The following is an 18,319-nucleotide window of genomic DNA, read 5'->3' as shown; positions in this document are numbered from 1 at the left end:
AGATGGATTAGGAGAGAGAGCAAGAAAGGGAACGACAGAGAGAGAGAAAGAGAGAAAGAAAGAAAGAAAGTGAGAGAGAGAGAGAAAGAGAAAGAGAGAGAGAGAGAGAGAGAGAGAGAGAGAGAGAGAGAGAGGCCAAAGGGTGCCAGAGAGAGGTCCATCGTGTATCCATCAAAATGATGTAATATGATTGAGGGACCAATCAGACAGTGCCTCCCCCATGGACACAAGTTAAACTCCCTGCAGCCCACCCATCTCCTGGAGCCGAACATGCGTTTGACTGCCAAGGCATGGAGCTGCTGCCTCAGGAGCCACCACACTGATTGGGGTAACCAGAGTTCACATCAAGATTCTGCTGCGACAGTGTCCGCCCTCTCCTGAGACGGGGGCCACATGGCATGTGGGCTGAGCGAGCCCCACACACACACACACACACACACACACACACAGACACAGACACAGACACAGACACAGACAGACACAGACACACAGCTTAAGAAGGTAGAAATATTAATGCTGTATAGAAAACAACACAGACCAAAACAAAAATGCAGCATGCAGAAAGCCAGTGAGCGTGCACTGCAGGGAAGACAGAACAAGAGCACGAAACGTACACAAAGAAGGAAAGATTGGTAGACAGGTTGAGAAAGAGAGTTAGAGAGGCAAGATAAGTTAAAGTGAATACAGAAAAAGGGAGATGAAAATTGGAGAGTATAACAAGGGAGGAGGAAACAGAAGAGGAGGAGGAGGAGGGGGGAGAAGGTGAGGAGAAGGAGAGGGCGCTCAGTACTGTAATTAACCACAGTGGAGTGGGAGAGCCTGTCAGGCAGCAGGGCAGCATGTAATTCCAGCCTCTCCGAGGCAAACACACAGCACAGAACAGAACAGAACAGAACAGAACAGAACAGAACAGCACAACACAGCACAGCAGTGTTTCCCATACATTGACTAATCTGTGGCGGGGCGCCACGAAATAAAAATCGGCCGCCACAGATGAATATTCTATGTTTAATTTAATTTAAATTAAATATAAGGTCAAATCCTTGCATTGCCATTGAGCTGCGCTTTTTACGCACGCAGCCTTTCCTTGCCCCGCCCGCTCTCTCTCGTAGCCCGCTGCCCCTCCTCTGCATGTGCATTTAACAAAATATTCACGATTGTTGAAGGATTGTTGTTGCCACATAGAAGCATTGCATAGAAGACGTCTTGCTAAATTGCTATTAAATCCGCTTAGCATCGTGACCATGCTGCGCAAATTTGTTCAAAACTGCTGCATTGAAGTGAACTCTAAGGTCTTATCACAGCATAGTAGGCTACATTGAAGAGACTAAACTAAGTTAAGTTATGAAATCAAGCAGTATATCTCAAAGCTAACGTTAGAATACTGTTTGGATGTCGAATTTAGTATGCTTAGCCTACTTCTAAGCTGCTTGTCAATTTCGTTGAAGGGCTCATTTTATTGACTCTGACACTGAATGTTTGCAAAATCCCGATGTAAATGGAAAAGTGTTTTCCAAAATTCAAAAGTGCTTGTCCCAAGGAGAAGTATGAACCTTTATTTTAACTATGTAGAAAACGTTATGAATTGCATCCACACATCAGCAGCCTTTCAATTGTGTTACAATTGCAAGGGTTCCCTCAAACGTCATAAAGTGACAGGCACTCAATTAGACCTATACACTACCAAGACGATCTTAATACACACCCCCCCCCCCCGTTGTCAAAGTCAGCTACCGCCACAAATTGAATCCAATTCTGTGGGAAACATAACATTGCACAGCACAGCACAGCACAGCACAGAACAGCACAGAACAGCACAGCACAGCACAGCACAGCACAGAACAGCACAGAACAGCACAGCACAGAACAGCACAGCACAGCACAGAACAGCACAGAACAGCACAGAACAGCACAGAACAGCACAGCACAGTGGGAAAGAAGAAAGAGAGAGAGAAAGAAAAAGAAAACACAGGGAGGAAAAAAAATAACTTGGTGTGGGGCCAATGATGGGCTTCGGCTGAAGCCGCCATCAAATCTCTTTAAGACGCCAGTAATGCTCAGATCAGTAAACAGCACCGGGAGGTTGCTCGGCCGACTGAAGCCCAGCCAGGGATGAGAGCCGAGGGGCGAGAAACGAGAAACGGGGAGGCATGGCGGGCGGACAGACAGGCGGGCGAAGAGGGGTTCAAACACGAGTTGCAGGTTTCTGCTCAAACTGAGCGAGTCGGCGTGAACGCAATCGCAATGTAACTGATTACAAACCGCCGCAGGCAATAACAAAAACGCCAGGAGTTCCACTGTCAGTAGGGGCTTGTTGTGAGACACTTTAGGCCTATCACATGCTCACGTTTGTTACTGGGGAGGGAGATGAGTGCAAAAGGGTTACGCGCAACATGCGAAATGTTAAATGTGTATAAAAAGTCCTAAAAGTTCTAAAAAGGAGGAATCTTTGACCGCATACCGAAGTGTCTGTCCAAGCATATTATTGCCCAAGATCACCAAGAGAGCTTCTTGCTGGTGGATATATGCAATGCTGCAGGGAATTCAGGAAAGAAGAGAGTGGGAGGAAGAAAACTGAGAAAGAGAGAGAGAACCAAGCAAGAAAGCAAGACGGAAAGACAGCAAATAGAAAATAAAGAGAAAGAAAGACTTAAAGATAGTGAGAAAGAAAATAAAAAAATTCTGTTCTGTGATGAAGGGACAGGGATCCAGTTAACATGGGGCCAAAATCAACCAATCACAACGACTGCTGCTTACAGTGTCTGACTCCTCAGCCCGTAGTGCAGAAGGTGAGGGTGTCAAATTCACACAATCTGATCTGATTAACACGTTCCTTTGACCAAGCGCTGTCCTGGCATGTCTATAATCAACTGGGTTGTTTATGGATTCCATGAAGATACGGTTACCAGGAAAGGAGAGACACTTTCCAGCTAATTGCCTCTGTTCTTGGATGGCATGGATCTTCCCTTCATCCCAAAAGCCACAAGTCCTTCAAAAATAAGTAACTTCTGTGGCATTCTGTTATGCTAGATGTGTGGCCATCAGTTTGCGTGGGTTACAATAAGTTGCAACAAGTGAAAACCAGGGAAAATAATCGCACTGCAAGTGTACCATGACCAAAAATGCTTTTTGCCCAGACAGGATAAACAGAAAGGAGAAATCAAGACATGCTCAAACCATCAGAGATGCTCATGACATAAAGGTGGGAATGTCGTAGGAAGCACCTTTGGCAGCAGAAGAAGAAAAAAAACAAAAAACACTTTGACCGGAAAAATCTGTAACCCTCACAACCGCGGCATGTCGTTGTGCATCCGGGACTACGAGGCTCACCATGTGGCGTTGTGGGAAGAGCAAGCCCTGCGGTGCAGGATGTGAAATCCTGTCCTCTCCCTCCTTAAAACACACACACACACACACTTTTCCAGTCTGTCAGAGTGCGGCGCGTCTCGCTGGCCTGTTGACGACCAGATGCTGCAGCGTTCACTCACTCACTCAGGCCGGGGGCTGTGGGGACCAGCTGCTTGGCCGCGGGCCAGCGGTGTCTCTGTCTCTCCGTCTCCCTCTGCGAGGACCAACAAACACCTCGCGAGGTGAACTCATGAGCAGGAAACGCTTTTGTGGCACTCGGACTGTGTGTCCGCCGTGCCTGTGGAAGGAAGGGGCTGGGACGGAGGTGTTTTTCTTCCCCTAGCTCAGATATGTGATTAAACTGACCCTAGAATGGTCACCACGGCTTCTCAGTGACCAATAGACCGGCACGTTTTCCTTGTCGCCCCCAGAATACATTTCTGAACATCTCAGTCGTCAAGCATTAGAACAGAATTTGAAGTGAAAGATTATTTCGGGACACTGCATGCAATAGACCTGTAGACATCTCGTGTAATAGAACCAAATAAGCAACCCCTCTCCTTTGTATTCCAAACAACACTTGCGTAATGCTGTTTGACAACATGAAACCTGCTTACTCTAGCACTGGCACAAAGGACTCAGGAATCTTTGAGCAAGTTCTTCAATGGCAACAATTCCGCAAGGGCTTGTTATGGAAGGCAGACAAAATCAAACACACAATGCGCTAAAATGGCCGCAGATCTTGTGTGTGAATGAATGAAATATGTCTGAAAATAGGAGAGCTAGCTGCAGCAGTTATTGGTGGAGAGAACGCACGCACAAAATCTGCCACAATCCTGTCAGATACTCTGCAGTCAGCCTCATCCCATGAAACAGTGAGTGGGTGATAGTACAATGGAGGAATGAAAAGAACAGCAGAACAACACAAGATGGCTAATCTTTCTCTCTTGCCTCCTAGTGGGAGAGAGAGAGACCCATTATTTACACTAACACTGTGATTAGCGGCACGTCTCATGTGGGCTGCCGTGACTCCCGCTTTGCTGGAACCAGAGCTGGAGCTCAGATGATGAGGTTTATTATCATTTATAAACGTTCATTAACATGCACTTAGTCATTCAGCAGACGACCTATCCAACTTCAGACTTTAGACAGATTTCACACACATTTGTGTATGTGATCCCTCGGTGGGCATTGAACCCCTAACCGCAGCCATGTTTACAACCTCTGCCAGGTGGAAGGCTGCATATATGTAGCCCATGCTACAAAAAATAAAAATAATCAGTCTGTGCTATGGATGATTTACCAGCTTAGAACCAGTGACACCTTATTTAGTGTACTGTGTGTGGCCTACAGATGAGGTGGTTGTAACTGCATACTGAGACTGGATTGTACAAAACGATCAACCTCTGTACCACCTGTGCTATGAACAAAAAGGTTAAGTTACAGCCCTGAGATGACCTAAAGGATCTACATCAGGTGGTTCATTAAGAGGCCTTCCTGTGCTTTACACTGCCATTTAGACACTTTGTGAAAAGGGAGTCCCTCCTTTTTCCCAAACTGCCTGACCCTTTCCAGAACATTTAGACTGACTATTTCTCCTACACACACAAATACTGAAACATTCTCGCACGCACATTTTCACTCCCTGCAATTGGGTAACGTGTTCCCTGGTTGGAAATGGGGATTGGGAAATGTGTTGATTGTCCGGGGTGGCTTTCATCCCCATTTTAACTGTTAATAACTGTATGTATTGTAGTGTCATTATTTAATTATGAATATTTAGTTAGTAGTGATCTGTGTTAAGTAGGGCTGGGATAAACGATTATTTTTTAAACGGTTAATCTAGCGATTATTTTTTCGATGCATCGATTAATCTAACGATTCATTTTTTCAGTCCGATTCGATTTCGATTCGATTCGATTATCGATTATCTCCCCTTTAATTGACTAATAGCAACTTATACATGTTGATTTACATATCTGAATGAAAAAAATATGAATTCCTTAACATTGGAATATATGTTTATTGCTCTTAAGATTCCAAAATAAAATACTATACAAGTGCAAAGTAATGCATTCTTAGTCAGAGGTAGCATTCAGTTCAGTTCAGTAGGTCTAATTGAGTGCCTGTCACTTTAAGACGACGTTCGTGAGGGAATCCCTGCAATTAACATTAACAACATTAAAAAGCTGCTGATATGTGAATGCAATTCATAACGTAGTTAGTTCAAATAACGGTTCATAGCCTACTTCTCCTTGGGACAATCACTTTTGAGTCTTGCTGCCCCTCCTCTGCATGTGCATTTAACACAAAATATTCACGATTGTTGAAGGATTGTTGTTGCCACGTAGAAGCATTGCATAGAACACGGCTGGCTGAATTGCTATTAAATCCGCTTAGCATCATGACCATGCTGTGCAAATTTGTTCAAAACTGCTGCAGTCAAGTTAACTCTGCTAAGGTCTCATCACAACATAACTTAGCTTGGTCTCCTCAATGTAGGCTAAGTTATGCAATCCAGCAGTATCTCAAAGCTAACGTTAGAATACTGTTCGGATGTCCAGTTTAGCATGCTTACTTACATCTGCTTGTCAATTTCGTTACTCATGTAGGGCTCATTTTATTGACTCTGAATGTTTGCAAAATCCCAATGTAAATGGAAAAGTGTTTTGCGGGCTCGTTATGAGAGAGCGGGGGCGGGGCAGGGAAAGGCTGCGTGCGTAAAAAGTGCAGCTCAATGAAAGGATTTTATCTTATTTTTAATTTAAATAGTACAACATAGAACATCAATGTGTGACGACCGGTTTTGAGTTCGTGGCGCCCCACCACCGATTAGTCAACGTATGGGAAACACTGAAGGTGTAAAATTCAAAATATTTGTCAGCACACGTTTTGGGTCTGACAAATCGACGCGCATATTTTGCGTCGACGTATTTTTTGCGTCGAAGTAATCGATTACGTCGACGCGTTGTCCCAGCCCTAGTGTTAAGTTATGTTTCCAATGTATGTTTAGGTTCATCAATATATGTATTGTGCACGTCTGTTTGTATGGGAGCTGGGTAACCCCCACCCCTCAATCATAGTGGTATCAACCAATTGGCCCCTAATTGGTTGGCTAGAGTTTAGAACTGTGACTGCTATTGCTTAAGAAACCGGTTGGTTGAATTTTGTTTTGTCAAGTCTTTTTGTTTGCACTGTAAATAAATCTGCACTCTCCACCAAAATCCATGTTTGCTTGCTGTGTCTTCACCCCATCATCACTTCACCTCCGTGAGTCCTAGCCGCTCATCCTGCATGTGGGTACGGCCCACAAGGGCCGTATTTTCACACACTTATATAAATGTTAGCAAACAAGCATTCACCTTTCAAATGTGAAACAAGCTGTAACATGCGTGCACTCCAAAGGGAAAAGTGACAACTAAGTAAATATTTCCAATATACACTGAGAATCTTAGCATACTTCTTTAGATTACCTGACAGCATGTGCAGGTATGTACAATAGACTAGTCTCATTCCACTAGAATGGTCTCATTCTGCCTGAAAAGAAAAGAAAAGAACCTGACATCTGGGGCATTTCCGGGCCTATGACACAAGGACACAGATTGTCGACATAAAGACGGCTACAAAACTATCACGCATGACCAAACAATGCTTGGGGGCTTTAAGGTGTCTGGAAGATAAAACTTTTCTGGAAGAAAAACACATAATAACTCTATCTCTGGCTTTAGGCGACTGAGATAAAGTTCTAGTTTATTGTGGCATGTTACTCATGAGAAGACAGTCAGTCCTTTTCTTCACTTTTCTCTCTGAAACGACAGCTGGTTACAGTTGAGACGGGAAAAGGTGCAGACTTGACCTGACGACCTGACAATATACCCCTCAGGCATGAGGCATTAAGATATGTGTGTGTAGGCTGGAGGCCACACACATGGTCCAGGGGGAAATACCAAATCCCCAAAGCAGGTTAGAGCAGACATACAGGGAGACAGAGACATACACAGACAGACAGAAACAGACACTCTCATACACTGATATCTCATTCCCAATGTGAAAACCTGTAATTCAACATTAATTACACTTTATGGTTGTATGGGAATGCAATCTAAACGTGTAGCATTAGCACTGGGCAAATGCTTTCTTTATGGGAACCGAGACCCATTACTGTATCGTTATGGGAGAGTGGTTGTGCATGCAAAAAAGTATCTAAACCTGGGTTTTTATAACTGGGACTTTAAATCACTGTAAAGCAAAATTAAGCACCACACAGTTTGCAGTCTTTGCTTTTCCAAACATATAGATCTTCAATTTAGGTTTACAGGGACTTGTGGTAACACACACACACACACACACACCTTAGTATAGGCAACACAGGCGACTACCATGGGCATCCAGGCTCACAGACCTTCATCAAACTAAACTCGAGAAGGTCCCGAAGGGCAACAAGAGTCCATTTCCCTATGTGCCACAGCAGTTATGTCAGCCCTCTGCAGGGCCCCTGATCCCTGCTGCTGACAGGATAAGCTGTGGCGACAGGTCTGGACGGATGAACTACACAGGTGAAGCCTATAAATCCATCCAAACCCATCCCAGACTTGGCACACACGACTTACGACAAGGAGGCATCGTTCTGCCGGGAGATGCAAACCAGCGGTACAGGAAAATCCAGAGTCGCTGCCAGAAATAGTGAGGGTGAGACAATGGATTTGCTGTGTTATGGGCCGTGGGAGAACCGATCCCTGTTTTGATTCGTCAGTGGACTGTTCAGGGCTTTGCTTTTATCCAGGGCAACCTCCACACCACCCACAAGTCATCTTCACTCAGCTTTCTTGTTTAATCGATAGCAGACATTTCAAAAGCTCAGGGCTCATGATATATGGAGCACATTCACACAGTGCTTCAGGAGTTCAAATACTACTCAAAGCTCCTTACAGTAAATGGGGTTCATTTGTCTACCTATAAGACTGACTATAAATGATTTGTGGGAGCAAGTGTTTGAACACGAGATGGTTCATTATCCAAATGAAGGCCACTTTGACATGACCACAAGGGGAGCTGAAGTCAAACCCAATGACCCATTCTCATCCCCTTCAACTCCTGAGCCTTGACTGCACCTGTGGCAGCAAACCCATCACCCGGTTAACTAATGGCCATCCTAAGTCATTGTTACATGAATCCTTCACATTCCATCCCATTTCATTCCATTCCATTCCATTCCAAGGCAGATGCTGAGCAAGACAGGTTACTGCAATTTGCTTTCGAGTCATGCACAGGTCTGAATGAACTTTTGTTGAACTTTGAATCATGGATTCATGTGATGCAAACATGTCTGGGAAATAGTAGGCAGAAGCTTAACACTGACACTTTGGCTGAAACATGAATAAAGATAATGTAGACCTATTTTCCCAAATTCATTGCAGGCTCTGAGGTGATTCTACACATTAATGAAACTAGTTACAGAGACTAGTTACTAAGTTACATTTTATTGGCTAAAGTGGCAGAACAGCATAATAACTACAAGATCATGGGTTTATTCCAAAGGAGCAATCATGGTAATAAAATGCATATGTAGCCATTACTGAAAGTTGATCTGTATTTGAAACCTCTACAATATGAAAAAATGTAGGCTAATTGTGTGGTCATGTCTTGCTTTTGACTTGAAGAGACAAAAAAAGCAAATCTTACAAACTCAGCAGACACTAACCAAATGTCAGACATACCGGTAATTTGACAACCCATCTTATTTGAGATGAAAGTGGCACCTCTGTCTGTCTCTTACCCAGTGACATAAAAACAATCATGTGGAAAGCTGACCTCTTCTGATAAACTGACAGCGACTGGCTTTGCATGTCGTCACGTAAGCCACTGTGGGATTAATCTAGGGTCCTTAACTTGTTCACGGTTCATGGTATCGCACTGTCAAGTGGATTACTGGCACTCTGATGGACTGGCCCACAATGCACCACTGTCCTCGCAATTGCTCCGAGCCACAGCTTGTCTTTGTTTCCGCTAACGATTTCTTTTTTTTCCCCTTTTTAAAATGGGTGGTCCATTACAACCTGCTCGCATGGAAGCCTCCCACTATCCCTCCATTTCACTTTCCCTGAGATCACCTGTTATTCTCCATCACACACCCCCCCCACCCCCAACCCTCCCTCTTTCCCTCTTTGTTTTGTTTTTTCTCTTAGTCACACTGCAATCATTTTTCCACTCTGAACTAGCATTCATGTGAGAGATTGAGCGTGAGTGGGTGAGTGGGTGGAGACAATAGCTACCACTAAAGGCTGCTGGGAATGCGCAGAGAGAACAACGCAGGTGGGGGTGGGTGGTGGGGGGGGGACCTGCAGATTGCCAGAACATTCTGCTGAACACATTTATTTTGATAAATGAGGGTCACCCACACCTTCCCCTTTTCCCCGTTCACAACGCAAAACTGCTATTGAGGCCGTGCATTTGAGGCCTTTGTGAGGAGGGTGCTTGAACGATCTTCACATGAAAGGGTGAGGGGAGGATGAGGAGGAGGAGGACAAGACTAATAGGCTAAGGGGCTAATGAGGCTTTGTTTGGAGAGAAGAGGGAAATTAATGTGTTGTTTGCAAGGTCCTCTAGGCTCCTGCAAAGGATGGGTTCTGCACATGAAGTTAATTTCACATCTCTCAGATCTTCGTTGTTACACAACCCAGAAGCGCTGGGCCTTATTGGCAGCGCATGCCTTCAAATCCTCCTGTCATATGCAGCACTTACCTCAAAAACCGGTCTCCTTGGCAACCCCCTTGCATGTGCAAATCCATCGTTAAGTGAAAAGAGCCGGACAATATGTGCATCACTGGCGGCCCTCCTGCAACCCAATTAGAGCACAGACGGAGGAAGTGTTTGATGACTTACTTGTGTCTGTGATTTCGCTTGGCATCAAAGGCAGCTCGCTTGCTTCACTGAACACCTCCAAGGTTGACCTGAAAGAAGAGAGATAGGGAGTTGAGGGGTGGGGTTGGTGGTTGTGGTATTTATTTATTTATTTATTTTAAATATCAAAACCTTCCTCTCAATCTATAAATCTGGCAGCATCTTAGGAAACACAAAGTCAAAAGCCTCCTTCTGATTGATGTACGCGTCCAAAAGGTTTCTGTGCCTAACACATGTGGGACACGTGTGAGCATAGGGAATGGGCTGAATGAACACAGTTGTGGAAAGCTTTACATCTCCAGTAGGAAACATTCAAACACCAGCCTTCACTTTGTGACCAGGGCTCCAGACTAACTTGTTGCATTGGTTGCACTGGTGCACCAGCACAAAATGTAGGTGCACCCAAATTTTTCATCGCAGCACCTTTAACATCACAATTTCAAGGTCCCCTTTTTATTGCTCTCCATATACATTCCGTGTCTGAGCTGTTGTCAGACCATGGAACAGGAATGACAGTATTGATTTGATTTGGGGCCTCCACCACCTTGACGACATCAGTAATATTGAATACTAGGGCTGGGCGATATATCGGTATTTCGACTACGACCAATATATTTTTGAAAACGATATGTAGTTGAGACAAATAATACCGGTATTATGTCAAATAATAGGCCATTTTATCAAAGCCACTTGCTCTTCTGTGTTCAGACCATTCAGATAGCCGCAGCTCTGCTCAACTGCGCCCCTTGCGTGTGCACGTTCTCCCTCGCAGCACTACAAACTTTCAAACATGACGGACACGGAGTCAGATTTTGTTTACCTTGATCAGAGGTTGGTGCTGATGCCTATTCCGTCGGCACATAAACGGCTAGACCGAGAATTCTCATTGTGAAATCAAAATTCCACTGGAGCTCCAAGCGGTTTTGTACACGCAGATTTAAGTTACAACACTGTTTACAGCTCTTCGACTCACAGTAAAATGTCATTTTTGGTACATAGCCTAGCTAATTTAAATACAGTGATGAATGCTTGCGTTTAGCGATATACAGTAGCAGATCTAAAGTCCTCAGGGAGACAACCTACACGCTGATTTTATTAAGAGGATATGCACACGACTCGCGAGCAGTTAGGGCATCATTTTTTATGATTCCTGAAACCCCATTCAATCGTGCATAGGGATTTTTCTTACGAACCGGAACATGCAAAAATGAACGCATACAAAACGACGGTAGCGTCTATCACACTCTTGATGAGTGACTCAGTTACGTTGTTTAAGTAGCCTAATTGTTTAAAACTATTTTTGTTGTTGATAGCAACATGTCTAGGCCATCATAGTCTACATTTGCTTGTCATCTAGGCCCTATCAAACCCTTACAGGTAAAAAAAACTGCATTGTGTGACAAAACTGCAGTTTTTTTCAATATTGTTGTGCCCAAAATAGCCTATTGCATTGTGCAGTACAATATAGGCCTGCGTTGTCAGTCAGGGTAAACTTTCGGTCTTTTGTTATTTGCACAGCTTTATCAGAGCAACTGTAGCCTATGCCTATTGTAGGTCTATGTTATTGTTTACACTTTTTTGCACAGCTCTGCTAGAGCAGTCTGAAATGAATATGATTAAAACTGGCTGTGTTGTCATAATTGTTGTGTTGAGTGAATATATGAAGCACTTCGCTCTTTCTGTTTGAAATATCAATATCGTATCGATATCGTATATCGCCAATCAGCCCCAAAATATCGGGATATAAGTCTTGGTCCATATCGCCCAGCCCTATTGAATACTGTGATCATTCACATCAGTGTCAATGTTATTACAGTGGTGGTGTGTAGGTCTAATTGAGTGCCTGTCACTTTAAGAGGAACGCCAAAGTAGCTTTCATTCTCATGGTCATTTGATAAAATAAATGTTCAAAAAACTAACAAGTCAAAAACATTTTTTTATGGGATCATAGAAGAGATAAGTGTCTTGCGATGTTAATTTCTATGATTTTGTTGAAATCATCACTACATTAATGATAGACATGACACGTGTCGTGAGCTAACAGTTACCTAGAAGGAACTCTCTCAAGATGTAAACGTTTGCCAATAGGTTGTGTAGCTTATTTCGGAAAACTCAACAGTAGGCCTAAATTAACTAAATTCCATAGCCTAGGCAACACAAACTTGAGAGGTGTAGGTCAAAATCAACATCGCTACTCGCTCGGATCACGACAGCTGTGTGCGTGTGAGGAGAAAAGACAAGCACACGACTGTCATTCTTAAATGTAGGCTATATCGATACTAATCAAAGTAGTCAAAGTAGAACAACCGCTTAGTTCGTGGAGAGACAGCAGATGCGAGTAAAGTCTAGGCGCTCAACTTTAAGACATTAGGTGCTCCAGTGCGACCCAGGAAAAATTGTAGTCGCACCTAGGGTTGCAAAATTCCGGGAATTTTCAAAGTTGGAAACTTTCCATGGGAATTAACGGGAATATACGGGAATTAATGGGAATAAACTGGGAATTTTTAATATGGCAAGTTAGTCTATAACAGGGAACTTAAATGTAGTGGACAAAACCACATCTTGCAGCATAATATTAGTTAAAACAACCTGATTTAATGCAATTTCAGTCAAACTTCTACCCTGCACATACGTCAATCCCACAGCATAGGCTACTAGACATAAAGGAAACCTCATGTGCATGGGGAAAATCAATTCCCAGTGAAAATGTCATCTCATGTATTCCCACAAATTGGTGTGAAACTGGGGGAAGTTTGCAAACAGAGTTGCCCAGTTATGGGCTTGTCGTCACTTTTGTCCTCATTTAAATGGGTGTACGTCATTTTGCATAAACTGTAATGGGACGATTAATCTGTCTGATTAAGCTTGACAATTTATATATAACTTACATAATCTATAAGGTTTGGTTGGGGTGGTATGTTGTGTCATTGTATTTTTATTTGTTTTACCATTTTCTGGGATTCTAACTGAACAAACTGATAGTCAGTCAATGTTCCAACCAATTGGATTTTGTTGTTGAGTGGCATGGTGTATCTTGGGCAGTTCAGTGGTTTCTGTGTTGCTATCTTAGCACGCTAGTAAACCATAGGCAGAGAATGGGGTTCCCGCTAGCATGGTAGCTAGCTTTGTATTCTAAGCTAAGCGAAAATACGAACAAACAAATCATATTGCTTATTACGAAACAAAATGTTAATGTCTGTATATGAAACAGTAGGAATTACCAAAAAGTCCCAGTTAATTCCCGTAAATTCCCATTAATTCTAGGGGTGTAAATATTAATCAATTCGTATCGATGCATCGATTATGCAGCCGGCGATTCAATGCATCGATTCGTCCGCAAGAGTATCGATTAATGTGTTTATTCTGCCGCCTGTTTGTTTGCCTATCTATTTTCAGCATCAGCTCCGACCTTTCTTTTTCTGTCTATGGCTCCGATGTAAGCGCACTACCTACTCCTAAGCTGCGGGTGGGTTTTTTTTATATGCAAAGACATGAGGCTGTATAACGAAGGCTTTAGATACCTGCTCCTACATTCCGAACTTTTGTTGATTTATTTGAAACTTCATAGATATCATGTAAAAATATTGAGTATTGAATCGTATCGAATCGTATCGTGGGGAATTCTGAAGTATCGAAAATAATCGAATCATTGGCTTAAGAAATCGATATTGTATCGAATCGTCATGAAGACTCCGATTTACACCCCTAATTAATTCCCATAGTTTTTTTTAATTCCATGAAAGTTTCCAATTTGGAATATTTCCAAAATTCCCCAGCTTAACTTCCCATGAAAAGTTTCCGGAAATTTACCGGATATTTTCCGCCCCTTTGCAACCCTAGTCGCACCCTTAAAAATGTTGGTCGCATTTGCGACCAAATTGGTCGCATTCTGGAGCCCTGCTTTGTGACTACACAAAAAAATCAGGAGAGAGAGAGAGAGAGAGAGAGAGAGAGAGAGAGAGAGAGAGAGAGAGAGAAAGAGAGAGAGAAAGAGAGAAAGAAAGAAAGAAAGAAAGAAAGAAAGAAAGATATGGGCCGTTTCTCATGAACTTGTGAACCGTTATGAAACGTCATCAATAACGGCCGAAGTAGCCTACGGTTCCAATTCAAATTTGGTCTAAAGTCAGAGTGGAGGAGAGGAAGAGAGAAGAGAGAAAGAAGAGTGAGAGAGAAAACTAGAAGCTAGAAGGGTATCACAATAGCTGCTACATAGGCTACACAAAGCCTCCACAGGCCCTAACAGAGAGAGAGAGAGAGAGAGAGAGAGAGAGAGAGAGAGAGAGAGAGAGAGAGAACGATAGACAGAAAACAGTAAAGAAGCCAAAAGGGTATTATACTAGCTGCTATACAAGCTGTGCAAAGCCCTCCCACAGGCCATGGTGTGCCTAAGCCTTCTACAGCTCTCACAACTCCAATCCCTCCACCCTGATCCACACGACCAGATCTCAGTCACGGCCTATCAGAGCCTTTCACAGGGGCTTCCTGAAGATGTAGCTGACATGCTTCCTCCTGTCGCTAGCTTCCCTTTCCCCTAACAGCCACATCCAATCCACCTCTGGGAGTGTGACTGACAATAGCTCTTCCCTCTGAGGGAACCTCTGAGCAGCCAGGTGCTCTGCTTGCAAACTTGAAACCTCATTTCAGTCAGAGACAGAGAGGGATTCAGGAGGTGCAACTTGGGGGTGAGCTGGTTCTCAGCACTGATGTCTCATCAAGAAGAAAGAAAAAACACAAGGATGAAAAAAAAAAGGCCTTTGGGATTACAGAGTGGAAGCATCCGTGGAACACTTGCTAATTAGTTCTGCTCTTCACATGTGCTGGCAACGTGTTGACGGCAACTCAGAAGTAAGGAGTAATATCGTAAGACAGAGTAATAAAAAAAATGAAAAAAAACTGCCATCCTGAGGCATCACCTAGGGGGCCTCAAGGATGATGCCAGACTTGCCCGGCCGGTAACCATGGCAACGGTAATCACAGCACCGCGACTGAAGGGGAACTCAGCGCAGCACTTGAGGAAGGGGAGGGGCACAACTGATTGTGCTTGCCTGTGTCACCGTGACCTTCGTGGGCTATAAAATATTAAAACAACAAGTGCCATCACTTTCTTTTTAACGTGCAATTTCCACCAGTTATCCAGATTCTATGCTTTCAAATAAATTTATTTAAACACTCACTCTCTCCCCCGGCTCCCTCTTACTGGGCATTTTATTTCTGATGACAGCACATGGATGAAAACCAATAGAGAAGGCCATCAACATTTAGCCTAGACTTTCTCTGGAACCTGCAGTTCACACATACACAGACACACACACACACACACACACACACAGACACAGACACACACGGCGTTGTTCCTCCTCTCCACTCAGTACAGGCGGAACAGTGTGTCCATCTGCTAGGGCGGCGGATAAGGGAGGTGCAAAGTGGTGCGGATATTTCAGGACTCGCGCTCCGAGGTTTGGCGCACTGGTAGTCGTTTATCACACGCCTGTTCATTTCCTCCCCATTGTCTGCGTTTGTTTCCTTGCGCCACACACACACACAAAGCAGCACAACGTGCACGCAAACAATGGAACACATTCACATCACACACACAAGCGATCCCTTGCACAACCATACAGGAATGTAATCAACGAAACACTACAGAGCTGAAACATGACACTTGTTGTGTGCTGAGAGTAGTATAAAAGCACTCGATATTAAATGTCGCAAACATCTCTGCCATTGACAAGACTTCTGAGCCAAAGACATAACCCTTTCAGAAAGGAAAGTGCCATGTTTTCCGGATCTTTTAATCCAGAGTGGCCATGGCATTGTGCAGTTCCCCAGAGGACTCCAATCCGTCTCAATGATTATAGTCAATTGCGTTATCTAAACATTTACCCTTCGGATCCTTCTCTTATTGACTTTGGAGAACACAGAGGGCCCTTTCAGAACCAATTTCCATCCCAAAGAATATATCCAGCAAACACACTTTAGAAATGGCAGCAATACAGCAGCTTCTGAAGGTATGCTTAAGGGCGCAAATTATTTGACACATTACCAAACGTTTCTGTAAGGTTAGCAACATGTTGAGCTAATTCATAATGACTATCTAAAAAAGGAAGAGTGACAAGAGAAGGTCCTTGTTAACTACTGCCCCCCCCCCCCCCAAAAAAAAAAAACCCTGATTTTTCCAACCTGAGGTCTTTACCTCTGCTTCAGGGGGCATTGTGGGACTGTATCCGAAAGCAAGGAGAGACTGACTGTACCCTGAGAAAAGGTCTGTCTGCATTCCTCTACTGAGTGGGAGAGGGAAGGAGAGAGAGAGAGAGAGAGAGAGAGAGAGCGAGAGAGAGAGAGAGAGAGAGGACTGGAGAAGATCTGTGAAACCCATAGTACTAACCCAGCCAAAACCACAGTATCCAACAGCTGCTCAGCACAGGATCCCTGGTGTTCTCAGGAAGGGAAAGCAGAGGAAAGGAAAGAAAAAAAAACACAGCAGCAGAAATTCTTTCACTGCGAGATTTATTTATTCCAGGCCCTTGAAAGTGTCTAAGGAACCGACCAGCTTTGTGTTCTTTGGCCACTTGCTGTCCCAGTCTATTGCTATCCTGAGGCTATTTTCATCCAAACTTCTGAGGGAGGGGAGACACGTTTTGTTGTCATGGAGTGTACTTGCAATCCTGGGTTTTTGCATGGCTGCATGGGTTCAAAGTTTTGAAAAGCCAGGCTCCTGTGAAAAAGCTTTTTTTAAAAGCTTGACATCCTGGATCTTATAAGGACACACAAATCAGGCCTTTAAAGACGTGGTTTGCGTTTGAAAGTCAAGCATGGCAAAGCTAGACCTGCAATATCCGTCTTCAATCTGCCAGATGAGCTCAGATTTCCAAACAAACTCCATACCTCCATACTGTATACTTCTGCCAAAGAATACCTCAGCAGGGAGACTCGAGCCACGTCAAGCTTTAAGTAGACACTTAGTCCATTAAAACAAACTGTCAAACACTTTTGTACTAGTGCCAGTGGGCCAGTCACTTACAATGGAGATGTCAAGGGCAGCAAGGGTGTCAGAATATGCCCCTGAGAAGTTCATCCTTCCTCAGTTCCCAACTGATTGGAAGCATCAGGGAGAGCGGTCCTGTCTTGATTTGCATGAAAACAGACCAGAGTTGACAGAAAGTATGCATCCTGCAGAACCCCTTGAGAACCGGTAATTAGACTCAGGTTACACTTCGTGAAGAAATCTGAGAGGAATCAAGCACTTCCTCTCAGCAGTCTTTACTGTGAAACTGAGCAAGACATAACAACTTGGTCAGGGTACTAAATCAATAGCATCCTTATTTAAGAGAACTATAGGAAGAGCCTAACACTGGCCTAGAAAGCTAGCTGTGGTTACATAAAGCAGCACATAACTGCAACTTACATTATCTCCACCAAGACGGCTTCCTTTTTTTTCTCCTCCTTCTTTAGTTCTGCCCACTCCAAAAGTGGGGAATCAGTGGGAGGCTCTTGCCGAGGCACAAAGAGTGCTAGTAGGTCTGAAAGGCTTGTGATTGTAGTGATTTAATCTCTTCTTCCCAAGATGTGACAAAAAAATAAAATAAGAGACAAAATGTAAGATTCTCTTCAAATCCTTCTGTGAAAAGCCATCAGCGCCGTGATGCCAGCCTTGTAACGCATGCAGCTACAGCCGAGGACAAACGCATTGAGTGAAAAATATATCTCTGTACAAAGTGTTGCTCTAACACTTCTTTGGAAGGGCTTTTCCTTCTTCTTCAGGCAATCAAGGCCCTGGAAATAATTAACACCTTTTATTGGCTTTATGCAACCTTCCCTGTGCAATTACCAGTGAAGGTTTGGGTGTGTGGTGGTGATGTGAGGCTTTATAGCTACAGAGCTGTGTCTCGTGTTGCTTGTGTGAAATCACCAACCTTGCACAGACCTGCTGTGGATCCCAAGAGGCATTTTAAATGCCCACAGGAAGTGGCACCTGAGCAGCCAATCACAATCTGCTCCAAAAAGCACATATTCTGAAGCAGCATGCCCCCACATCTAGCTGGTATGTCCCTTCAAGAAATTATATTTTTTA

The 18,319-nt window shown here is 43.8% G+C and overlaps 1 long non-coding RNA gene across 1 annotated transcript in view; it reads right to left on the bottom strand.

Annotated features, from left to right (window-relative positions):
* The window catches only part of LOC143110034 (uncharacterized), a 53,035-nt gene that overhangs the window by 18,087 nt on the left and 16,629 nt on the right, over positions 1-18,319 (bottom strand). Inside the window, exon 2 of the long non-coding RNA XR_012984026.1 lies at positions 10,231-10,298. This is a non-coding gene — a long non-coding RNA (uncharacterized LOC143110034). The remainder of the gene's footprint in view (positions 1-10,230; positions 10,299-18,319) is intronic.

The sequence above is a fragment of the Alosa pseudoharengus genome, unplaced genomic scaffold, assembly GCF_046254945.1.
Source record: "Alosa pseudoharengus isolate Yale_2024_CS ecotype anadromous, Long Island Sound unplaced genomic scaffold, YU_APseudo_1.1 YU_APseudo_1.1_scf_7, whole genome shotgun sequence".
Classification (NCBI taxonomy): Eukaryota; Metazoa; Chordata; class Actinopteri; order Clupeiformes; family Clupeidae; genus Alosa; species Alosa pseudoharengus.
The sequence above is the reverse complement of the archived record's forward strand: the minus strand, read 5'-3'. Positions and strand labels throughout refer to the sequence as shown.